Source organism: Patagioenas fasciata, chromosome 17 (assembly GCF_037038585.1).
Source record: "Patagioenas fasciata isolate bPatFas1 chromosome 17, bPatFas1.hap1, whole genome shotgun sequence".
NCBI classification, from domain to species: Eukaryota; Metazoa; Chordata; class Aves; order Columbiformes; family Columbidae; genus Patagioenas; species Patagioenas fasciata.
The window spans coordinates 3000104-3012635 of NC_092536.1; the positions used below are offsets into that span (position 1 = coordinate 3000104).

Consider the following 12532-nt stretch of genomic DNA (forward strand, 5'->3'; position numbering starts at 1 on the left):
CATAGTACTTCGGAAGTTCCAAATCATCTTGATGATTCGTTTAGGATGACGATTAGTTTAGGCCAGCGCCTTGACCACAGCAGAAAGCGCCCACCGACCAGGATAAACCACCCCAAGGTGCCTGAGCAGCCACACACGGTCACAACCCAGCGTTTGTCGTGCCGACGATTCAAGTCTAAGTCATATCTTATTACATCCAGTTCTGCTCACCTACCCATAGCCTAGAGAATAAAATTCTTCAGAAACCCAGCATATGGGTCCACTTCGGCGCTCTGCCTTGTCTGGCATATATAGCTAGAGCCAAGCTCATAATTCACACCGCATAATTTATCCACGGGATTTAGCCCATGAAACACACAAAGCAAATAATTTCTCCATGCTTATTATTTTCTCAGCAAATTCAGTCAACTTCTTCTCCTCTTCTTCTGAACTCTGCAAAAAGATTCCGAACCTCTGGCTATGTTCTTCCAGGGCTGGAACTCTTGGCCAGCAGTGATCAGTCAGATTAATTCACCTCTTTTTCAGTCTTCTACCTTCAACTCTTCTTGTTTCCTGAGTGCAAGAAAATGTGTGCAAGCACTAAATCTCAAACATGCTATTCTAACATTTGGATTCCATTATCCTAGAGATAACATATAATCCTGTAACGATATGTAGTAAATTAACATTTAATCTCAGATCAGTGGGTTCAAAGGGATCACAGTCAGTCGGTGCTAAAATAAGTATTTGCTGGAGGCTGCGAGAGCAGGAGCTGAAGAGGAGAAGTGAGATCTAAGCTGCTCTGATGCTTTGGATCGGCCAGACTGGTTGGCAAGGAAAGGATCAAATGAAGAGATAAAGCCCGGACTCAAAGTCCCTCCGATTTCTACCAGGTTGAGATTTCACTGTTAGGGTAAGGGGATAAGAATCCTCTTTATCTTCCCAGACTTTCTATGTGCCGCATCCACTGTGCCACCTGCATCCTACAGCACTGGTACATTTTGCTGGAAATTTGCAGACCCGGTACTTAATCTTTGCTCGTGGGCAACAGCAGTGGGAAAAAAACCCTATTGACAGGAGTCAGATTCAGGTCCTTTCTCTGAATCCAGAGACACACTTCATTGCTCCATCTCAGACTGGAATGTACTTTACACAAAAAACCTGTCAGGTAGCCAAGAAAGCCAAGAATCCATCACAGACCCAGACAGCATCTTAAAAATATACTGCCAGACCTCTTTGGTAGTTTTCAGTGAAGACACATCAGCCTTACTGCCAAATTAGCTACAAAGTAAAGGCAGTTAAAAAAACATCAAGAAAAAGGAAAGAGAGAAACTTCAACAGTACAGCAAATAAAAATATCCAGTGAGCTGAATTGCACAACTCCGGATGCCGACCACTGTTCTGTATCTGAAGAAAACTTAATAAATAAAAATAACAAAAAATCTGAAGTGTTATGGAGTTCACTTTGCTCTAGCATATACCACACATTTCTATTACCCTTTCTGGATTAGCCAAATGAAGATCAATGGATCTATAAAACTCAATGACATGTTAATGCAAACCTTAAAAAAGATAAAATGCCTTTTATCTCAGTCTTAGGAAAACCTAATAAAGAATTAACAGTCCATGAAGGCATGGAATTTCACTCAAGGCTTTACTTTATGCCAGGACTTCCTACTCCATTAATTTTTAACGGACAGGTTTCCCCAGGCTCTGGGACATGTTGGTACAACTGTACCTTCTCATTAGAATTGGTCCTATATTTTCCTTCAAAGCTGAGATAGGAACCTCATTGTTGGATGTGGACTTAAAACACAGGCACTGGATCAGAAACATAAATCTGGAGCAACCGTTAAGATAAATATTCAAAAAATGGTAGACAAATATTGATTTTGATAATGAGCTGACAATTACTGAATTTATGAGCTAAAACTTTCACCTGCAGGTTGAGCACTTTGGATCGGAGCTCATTTGTAACATCAGCATTTCAAATTTATATCAGAAGCATCTGCCAGGAATCCACTAACACAACACTAGATGTTGAAACTTTAAAGGGATGCAGTCAAATACTGATCTAGGATGGTGTTGGAGGTTGGGTCTCAGAATTAAGCAGCCTCAGTGACTGCCACGGGCTGGACCCGCAGGCTGGGATCCATAAACCAGGCACCCGCAGGCTCGGTGGCAAACTGGTCTCTTCCAGGTTCCCAGCTACCTTTATTTCTAGTGACAAACACACGGCAGCAAGACCAGAAGTTTCAAATGCCAGCACAGGGAGAAAGGGGACAGCAGCAGCAAGGGAAAACAGTCCCAAGGGAAAACAGTCCCAAGGAAAAGCAGGAGGCAGCGGTCCAGGAGAGAGCGATGGGAAGAGCAAAGAGGAGACAGCAGGAATGAAGCTCAGCTGTACAAAGATGGAAAACTTGCTATTTCCATTTAAAAAGAAAATAAGAAAAAAATCATCAATCGTTGGTCCATAAAGCTAAAAGCCACTTTGAAGCCTTTCCCTCCTCCCTGGGTTGAAGATGTCCTGCCCTTAACCCGCATGGGTCAGGTAGGGAGAGACGCGTTCCTGCCTCGGCGGTCCCACCAGCGCAGCACCCTCCCCAGGAGCTGAAGCTCCTCAGATGCTGCTGGCCTTGGGAAGTATTTGCACCAGTTTACTTGGGACCATCTTCACCTCCCTTTCCACCTCTGCTTCTCCCCCTGCTTTAGCAGAACAGCTGCTGCTCCCAGGTACTCCAGATTAATTATTCTTGGTGTATCTCCCGCACAGTGCCTTGATCTGAAAAATTTATTTAGATAACTTCTCAGGCAGCGTATTTATCTGCTGGCCTCAACATCTGTGTGAGCACGAAAAATCAACATCTGACCGATGACAAACATCGTGCCAGTTGGGTGCAGACTGTTCTCCGCAAGCTTCTTGTGGGAGTAAAGAAACCAGGCTTATGTACCGAGCCAGGAGCATTTCTGCCTCTGCATACAAATGCTGGATATGGAATAACAGCCTCGGATGCATCCCACACTGCAAATCCATTTGTTGGCAACAATCCTTATGTTGCCACCTTTACTCACCCAACATTTCATAGACACCAAGTACATTTGGGTCACCAAGGTGGGACGCTAAACTGATCACCAGGAAGCCCCGCGTCCCCAAGGCAGCCTGTTCTGGAGCTATTCCTGGCCAGTCTTCAAGGAGTGCTCTGCCAGTCCGACTCATGCAGATGATTTGTAAGAACCACAAACAAAAGAAAATACCGCTCTGTGTAGTGGGGTTCGGACCAGCATCCTTTGTTGCCTGACATGGAAAATTCCATCACCAGACCCCAAAATCTGCCCAGAGTCCCTTCCCAGAGCTGCTACTTCTAAGAATTCTGACAAAAGGCTGCTGCAAGCTTCAAAAACACAAAGAGTAAAAAAAATGAAGACTTCTGAAAAAGCAAAAATCCTAGCCCTTGCCTTTCAAACACACCCTTTGAACCTCGCCATCTCCACTGAATCTTAGATGAAACTTAGAGCCAAATATTTATAGGCACAAGACTATAAATGAACCTGCCTTTTGATATCACCACCCCAGCTTTCTGTCCAAGGCTGGGTGAGACAGAAACATGAAAACGGAGGGCGAATTAGCTCAAGAGGGGGAACTTGTCAGTCAAAGATGCTAATGCAAGGCCACAACAAAACTCCGGTTTAACCTCAGCAGTGCCCACCCGTCACAATGTGGCACCTCGGTTGTCAGCAACCTGCTTCGAAGAGCAAGGAGGCTGCAGAAGTCTTCCTGAAACTCAGCAAGGAGAAACACCTCTGCCTGCCAGGCATCCATCAAGGCTTCCCAAAGCCTGCAGCCTCATGAATTCTCAACAAGTTCCAAGTTATGGAGAAGGAAAAATATAGCATAAAGGAGTAATGCAGATGCAGGCTCCACAATGCTCCTCTATGCGCCTGGCGCAGCATTTCTTATAGAAATAATAAAGCACTTCTTATAGAACAACATCTGACTAGTGCACAAGGCTCACATGGAGGGATCCTGTGTTTTCCCTCTCCCTAAGCTCCCACTGGGCTGCCAAACACACTCTGAGCACGGTTGGGAAAGCATCACATTTAAAGCAGTGCATCCAGGAACGCCAAGTCCCCGCGCCAGGGAGCTCCCCAGCACGTGTCCGCAGAAACTGGAGCTACCTGGTGAACGGGTGACAGCCCAGGACAGGTCACAGTCCTCCTGTGCTTCTTGGCTCACGTCTGGGTTGATCTGGTTCCAGCTCTTCACCCAGGAGGGGTGCAGATGATAACTGGACCCTCACATGGGCAAGGAGGTGTTTTTCTCAGCCAATTTATTTACACCTGTACAGCCCTAAAGCTCATTTTTCCCCACAACCTGTTGTCTGAACAGGAACAAGTGCAGGATTCGCAAGAGATTATAGTATTTTAAACAGAACGTGCTAGCAGTTTTCTTCGGAAGTATTAGTTTTCAGAAATGCAGTATATTTATTCATGCAGTTAATTGGATAGATTATAATAAAAACAAAAATATCTATTCTTCTAAGTGTAGGAGTAAAAAGGAAAAATGCAATTTTAACTGATCAACAGCCTTATCTTACTCTTCCCTGAGCATTTAATCACAATGTTTCCAGCATATACAGCTTGCAACAAAACCCCAAACTAGTTAATTTTCCAAAAGCAAGAAGCGTTACAAAAACCTGTAAAGCAAATAAGCCCGTCTTCACCTTCCGAATATAAAGATATCCCACAACAGCAGGAAATGAAGTCCTGGGAAGCCTGGGCTCCTGCCAGAGCTGCTATCGGGAGGAGCATCAGGGGGCTGGGGGAAGGGAGGCGGTGAAGGTTGAATTCTGCCCAGCACAGACCTGCACGGTCCCGGCCCCGGGACTGGGATTTCTCCGGCAGCGCAGCCCACACCAGCTTCACATCTTGTCATTTCATCAATGAGAAGCAGACGCCTGTGAACAGCAGCTTTCACTGCGCTTTAGTACATTTTTAGCATGAACTAAAAATCGATTGTGTCTCATTAATAAAATTCCACCACAACAAACCAATTAGTGAGACTCATTATTTTTTAATGCATGTTACTGATGTCCATGAAGCCAGCTGACCTTTCAGTGCCTAGTGTAGCATACATTACACACTTCACATTTTCTGCCTTCCTTTCTTTGATTTGCAGCAGTTGTGGTGCATTTCCCAAAAAAACAAAGCCTGACTTTGCGGTGAAGCTCAGAGCTGGTTTTTCCCATCTGCCGTGGGTGAAATTCCTGCTCCCAGGATCAGGGAAGCACAACGACACCTCCAAGCTATTTCCACTTGCAGAACAGATGCAAGCAAAGCCCGGCCACACACGAGGGTTATGTGGAAACACAGGGGCAGGGTGGACATTGAGACAGACTTAATCTCTGCAGGGAACAAGGATGGGCAGCCCCCATTCTGCTCATCCCCAAGACAATGACACTTCCATCCCACCAAATGCCCACAGCAGGGGACACTGGCTGGTGGCTCCATACCAAATAACCCAAAAGGCAGTCAGTCCTCCCAAAGCCAGCCCCAGTGCAGCCCTAAGCACGGGACGTGCCGCTAATGGATGTACGCGGCCGTTGAGTCAGTCAAGCAGGAATAAAAGAATTTAGGAATGAAATGAAACTTCTGCTTGAGTAAGGACTTCTGGCTCAGGCTTTAAGCCTGCCTGGTAATCTCCCTCCAGTGTCATTGCACACCGATTTTCTCCTTGTAAAGCACAGTATTGATTTTTAAATGTTTTCATTCACACTTAGGAGCTTTTCCAAGATTGGACTTTATTCTTTTATATTATCCATTGAACGGTGAGACCCTGGAACACATTGCCTGGGAGCACTATGGGGTCTTCATCCCCAGGAGTCCATCAGGACAGGTCATCTGTACGGAATTCCATAGGTAGAGCTGAGCTCCCTTGGGACATGGGGGTGGTTTAGATGACCTTTCATGTTCCCTCGCAGCAGATCACAGCAATCCTGTGAGTTCTGAACCCAACTCTCTCCAACCACGACCCGCACTAACACAGCCCTGACTCAGCTTTGGCCCTTGCCACTGGATTTTTAGGGGCTCTCAGAGAAGGCAACAAGTCCAGGTGGGTTTTAAGAACCGTGGCACAAGCAAGAGGTGAGAGCTCTGAAAATCAGTCCACAACCACCACAGAGGAGACTAATTCAACAGCCTTTTGCCACCTGTGGTTGGTACTAAACCCTTGAGAAACCAAATATTCACCATGGGTATCAGTCATGTTTGGAGGGTTAATTTGTTAAAATACAGCAAAGGGGTAAGTACTGCGAAGCATTATCCAAGCGACAAGTGCTTATGCAAATTTTATGAAGGATCTTCCACCACAGTTCAATGTATCCAAGAATACTTCTGAAAAATGGCAGATTCTGGAGGGGATTTGGAGAGGAAATAACATATAGAATAGGAGGACAGATGTTGCTAATTTATGATGCAAAGGCCTTTACTGAAAAGTGCACATTTTGCTTAAGATTCTCTACAAATGTTATTTTAATGCTGATTTTCTCCTCTTTAGAATTTCACAAACTCTTCTCTGTAAGAACTCCAGCTTGGCTCAGTAGTTTCGCTTCCATCAAAAGCGGCATCTGCAACCAGCAATTAAACTGGGGCTTCAGTATTGTGCATGTTTTTAAAGCACATCCACTTTTCAACAATGCCACTTGGAACAACACGCCTGAGCTGTATGTTGGGAATGTGAGAGCGCATTTTGCACTCCTGCCTTCCCCTCCTGCCAGGGTTAGTGGGGCTTTTTGATCTGGGACTAAACCCAGAACAGCAGCAGGGCAGGAGCCAGTGAGGTAGATGGCTCCTAATACCGGTCACTCCCAATGCCTCACGCACCATCACACAACCTCGCTTTTCCTATCGACATTGAAAAGCATTTTAAAATGAGTCAGCTGGTTCTCGTTTCCTCCCTTCCCACTCTACCCCAAAAAGGTCTGAAATAAAGATGAGGAAGATGCATCTCATGTCCCACATGCAAGAGCCTACGCAGAGTTTTTTCTGCTTACCAGCCCATGCACACGGACGTGTGGTTTCATTGCTCCTCTGCAGCTCTCCAAAGACAAACACACGCTACAAAGCAGATTATTTTCTGCAAGGTTGCTACGCTGCCAGGAGGGTCCGTGAAATCCTCCTTGTACGGAAATATCAGTTAAAAATAAAAAAGGAGAACCATGCGCTGACTTCTCCCTCTGGCATTCATTTCAGACACTGCTGGATCATGCTGAAGCGCAAATGAATGGTAGACACAGTCATGTCAGGTTTATCAGTGCAGCGTCTGCACATCCACCCAGGACTTTCACTCGATCGCAGGGCAGCTTTTGCTCCTGTATTGAGGTGGCATCGTTACTTCACACAAGGTGGGACCCCAGAGAACAAGGAAAGGCAACCACGGATCCCCAGGGCAGCATGGGCTGCACTCATTTCCTTGATACCGCACGTAAAATCCATGGTGAAGGCAGGGAGAGAAGTTTCATAATTCAGTGGAAATCTCATTGATTGTCCCAACCCAAACAATTAATGACTGGCAAAGTTAAAAGCTGCTGGAATGTAGATCCCAAAGGAGCATGTGGAGCTAATTATAAGCAGTGCTGGTATCAGGGTTTACTGAAAGCAAAGGGGACTTCTGCTGCTCCATCAATGCCTCCTGGGACTGTGCACGGTCCATCCCCACGTGTCACAGACACGAGCCCACCCTGTGAAGGAGGCTCTGTGTACCCCCTACACCCCGTCAGCACCAGTTCAAACTGGTTTCTGCCGCCCCAGGTGCTGGGATGGGTCACCCCAGCGGCCACCGGCCCCGGGCAGACCCCGCACAGCCCCCGGGCAGCTCGGGCCGGTGCGAGCTCAGCAGTAACTCATGCTCGCATATTCCCACGGCGCTTTCAGAGAAGAGTGATTACCCTGCAGAACGCTATCTCGCCCGTCCCAAACAGAATTTATTTACCTCTTTTTGTTTGTTTTAATCCGATAAGTTGAAATTTCAGAACACTTGTCTGCAAAAACACTGCGTTACAAAGACATATAACAAATACCAATTGTTTATAGACTAGGTTATTTATTCCCACTGTATCTTCCTGCCTTTTACTGGCCACGTCTTTTATCAGCAATAACCAAGTACCTTTCAAGTTGACAACCTGTTTGGTTTACAGCAGGAAAATGCTTCCAAGTGCTTTTCAAGCCTATTCTTGCTGCATAGAATTCAAATAGCTCAATGAACATCGTTCCTGCAAAGTTTAGTTTTGATACAATCCACTTTTTTTTAAAATCAGTGTTGTCTTAGGCTGGGCTTCTTAAAGCCAAGCAAACCTACTAAAAATCAACAGTGACCCTGCACCAGAAACACGACTCCCAGTCCAAATACTGTGCAAAACCACAGTGACTAAAAGGAATAATAAGCATAATCAAAGCCCAGACAATTTCGAGACGACAGGCCAGTTCTAGTTAGCGCTAAGAGGAGCTGGGCTTCAAGGAAATGGGAAGAAAAAACAGCTAATCGAGCAGGACAAAAGGAAGCAATTGGGGTTGACTCAGGAGCAGCTTGCAGAGCTGCAAGGGACACACACAGCTACGAGGTGTCAAAGCAAGGGAACAAAGTCTGTAGAAACAGAGACCGCTTGTGTGCAAGGTAATAGAAGGAGGCTGAAGGCTCAGAGCTGGACCCCGGACTTGCCACGTCTGTTGAAGAACAGAGAAGATTGATTCACTTACACGTCTGGAGGAATCACAGCAGTGGAGTGAAGCCAAGGGGCTCCACGGGGTCACATCCCAGGCCCAGGTACCAGTGGGCAGGACTCTGCCCTCTTCTTCTTCCTCTTCTTCCTCCTCCTCCCTCTCTGCCATCCCTCCATCTCCTCACCAGGGCTTGCTTCACATGGCTCTTCCCATCACTTATTTCCTTTTGATTGAGCTGATTCACGAGTAATAATCAGGCTTTTGTGTTTTAATGTTTTGATTGTACTCAGTCCCCCACACTCCCCCAAGCCCCCTCCAGGTTCACAGCAGTGACACCTTCCCTTCACATTCCCTCTCCAAGAGCCTTCATTTCTCTCCCTAATTGAATTGTTGTCATGGAAATCATTCCTCCTCTCTATCTTACTGAAAGGCTTTAAAAGCAAGCCCCCTGCTCTACCACTTCTCCAGCAATCAGCCACACCACATCTCCCCGAGTACATCGTGGCAGCTCCGTCTACCTGGCCCCAAAAGCCCACCCGTGCCCCCGCTGCCCTCCTCCCACCGTCGTGAGCTGACCCCACCGGAATATATGGGCACCACCACAATCTATCATTTTAATACCTCATCAGGGTGTTCACCAGATTTGCAACACCACTTTCCTTCTCAGACGTGCAATAACCCCACAGCTCCGGAGCCAATAGCTGTCAGTGCAGAGTGCAGCCGCAGCCACCTGTTCTTCTCTGTCTGTGTATATATAGATATATATAGATAGATCTATGTAAATGTGAGGTGTTTGCTTTATTTTTAAGAAAAAGTTTCTGCTTACATAACAGGCAGTAATTTTGAAGTCAAGAAAATTCAGTTTGTTTGTGCGGGCTGGAAAGCTAATTACTGAAAATCACCCTTGATGAACTTCCAACACAAAGGCTGCCTGGCTCCAGAAACAGAGCAGGGTTGATCCGGCTCCAAGGAGAGAGGAAGAAATAATGTTGATGTCTCACCAATACATTATATTGGAGTATGCAAAGCCAGAACCTTCAGCCCAACCCCAAACAAAAGTACCAGAAGATTCCTCAACTAACACAGAAAATCATTCAACTCATAGTGGTCACAGCACCAAACCTCAGCCACCTTCTTCAGGTTTATGTGACTGATGCAAAGGCAAAGCCAGAGGTGAGCGTGAGGCCAAGGACAGCTTTAGCAGCCCATAATAGACAGGGTCTGCACAGAGAACCAGGATTAAAATATCCTGGAAGGAAGACACAAGTAAGCGTTCAGCCATGACTAATACCCCAAATATTCTCAAGATGGAAAACAAGAAATCTGCTCTGTGATCATTCACTGACAGAGACCCATAAAGCTACTAATTAGAATGGTGTTTACAGTCTATATTTCATTTCATTTCATGTTTTTATTCTGATCAGTTCTTCTGTCACCTGCAGAGAGCTACTTAGCTGAATGCAAAGATGTCATTGGACTTAATCAAGTAAAGTAGCATTTCACAGAGGCAATTCGGCTAGCTCTGTCGCGCTCAGTGCTGTTATCCTGTTAATAACTTGTTTTAAAATTAAAGTTGAAAGCTAAGAAGAGTCAAGCTAGGTCAGCACTCAGAGATACTTCCAAGAGAACGGGTGAGCTGCAGGAAAACTGTGTGTTACTGAGCCTTTCTTCTGTATAAACACCCAGCCGGACATCGCAGCTTCTGGAGGAGATACAAAGCAAGGCTCGGTGCTCCCGCGGGCCCGGGCTGTGCGGGGCATCTCCCAGGATGAGTCTTCTCACACCTGAATTGCTCTGATGTTTCAGACAAGATGGGAGGGTTTTTTCTCCATCCCCACCAGGTCCTCAGGGGTCAGAATCTCTCACCATGCCCTGCACCCCGGGATGCTGGAGCCGCAGCATCGCTCCACACATCTCCCCTGCACGGTGCCTTTTTATCATCACATCGCACGCTGGTTTCATCCTGCTGATAGCCTACTGTAACCCAGCTCCCTTTCCCAAAGCATTGCCCAGCCTGCTATTTCCCATCTGCAGCAATTCTTGCCCCAGGCTCTCATTTGGCCCTTTTATCCTTTTTTCCAGATCACCATTTCAATCTGTCCAGATTATTTTAAGAAAGTGTTCCGGTTCTTTTTTCTTTTTCCCCCCAAGAATCTGCAGTCCCTCCCGACTTTATATCACCTGTCAGTTTAACAAACGTATTCTCCATTCCATTACCCAGATTGATAATGAAAATATTGCATAGATATGGACAGGAGCCAGCCCTGCACAGCCTCACAGATTTTCTGGGAATCCAAGATAAATGGGCTGGTCCATAAAGCCTTGACTCGTCTTTCCCCTCTGTTTTAAATACTGACCCCACTTACACTGTTATCTTCATTCCAGGCAACTTTGACCTGGCCCAGCAGCACCTTTCCCTGCTCAGCACCTTTCCCCGCTCAGCACCCCGGCTGCTGACAGATGCAAATACGCTTCTGCTCTAGAACAAAAATCATCGCTTTTTTCACCCACTTTAGCGTCCTAATCACAGCCGGCCAAGCTTGAAAGTGCTGTCCTGCCTTATGCAATAATGCACTGAGAGCAGGGCGATTTTGCATAAACTGCGTGCTGTAATGAAAAGCATTTGCCCATCTTTGCTAAGAAAAAGAAACACACCAGCCCCCACAAAACCTCTGTCCTCTAAGCCGTGTTCACTTTTACCAGCCATTTGTTCCATTTTAGTCATTCTTTTGCTAACAATATTTCTGACAAAAGGAGAGCAGAAACAGCTCAATTTGCAAAGAGCTGGGCTGTGTTCACCTCTACAAAAGCCATATGCAATTTTGCCCCAAATTCCACTAAAAAATAATAGTAAGGGCTGCTTCTCCAGCTGAGGGGCTGGGGTTTCTTTTTGAAGGGAAAAAACCCACCATTATTTAGTGATTCGAGTGGAGAAATATCGCTCTCTACAAGACACAGTACTGAAATATTCTAAAATTAATAAACCAGTCTATTCGGTGCAATTTAAAATTAGAATTCATTTTGCAGAGAACCTGTATGCAAAGTTGCTGCCTGATACGAATTAAGACAGTAATAAACACTTCAAAAACACGTTTCTAATAGAAACGCTAACAAATCCTTAACTCTAATGATAATGGCTTGCTAGGCAGCTCTATAATGTAAAACTAATCCTTAGCATGTCTTAATTTTTTTTCCACTGGGTCATTTAATAATGTGATAACTCATTTCTTTCCTCTGCCTTCATCTCTCACATTGCCATGGAGACAATTGTGAATCAGATATAAATAAAAATACTCTAAAACTGTGGCACCACATGTTCTTTTGATCTGTTGCCAGCACAATTTTAAAATTACAGGAATTCGCAGGAGCTCAATAATTAACAATTCATTTGCTAAGAAATCACTTCTTTCTAGCCCGTTTCCCAGTGATTTGCTAACTCAGGACTGCTCACAAACATGAGCACAAAATTAAAAGTTGTGTATTGTCTAATACCTTCCTGGCATTTCAATCAGCAAACAATTATTGCAGCCAGAACCCGACCAGTGCTGCATTTCCTTGCTCGGTCTCATCAGTCTCAGTGCCATTTCTCATGGGAATAAATTTTAAGGCAATTTTTAATTGTTCGAGCTCAGAACTTCCAAGGAAAACTAAAAGTAAGCAGTGAATGAGTTTATTGCTGGTCTCTATTATCAGAAGCGTCCAAACGAGCACACGAATCTCTGCTTCTGTATTAGTTTGTGAACTACATACAGCACCAGAAAGATTAAGATTAATTATGCATTAATGATCTTGACACCCCTTAATTGCTACCCACTGATAGAGGCCATAGTCCCTGATA

At 45.3% G+C, this 12532-nt stretch overlaps 1 protein-coding gene across 3 annotated transcripts in view; it reads right to left on the minus strand.

Annotated features, from left to right (window-relative positions):
* TMEM132B (transmembrane protein 132B) overlaps nt 1-12532 on the minus strand; it is a 215214-nt gene that overhangs the window by 167974 nt on the left and 34708 nt on the right. The window contains exon 1 of one of the 3 annotated variants that reach the window (XM_071815867.1): nt 8731-8817. The exons of the other annotated variants lie outside the window; for them this stretch is intronic. The gene's annotated coding sequence lies outside the window, so the exon portion shown is untranslated. Of the gene's footprint in view, nt 1-8730; nt 8818-12532 lie in introns of those variants that run through there. 3 annotated transcript variants of the gene reach the window in all.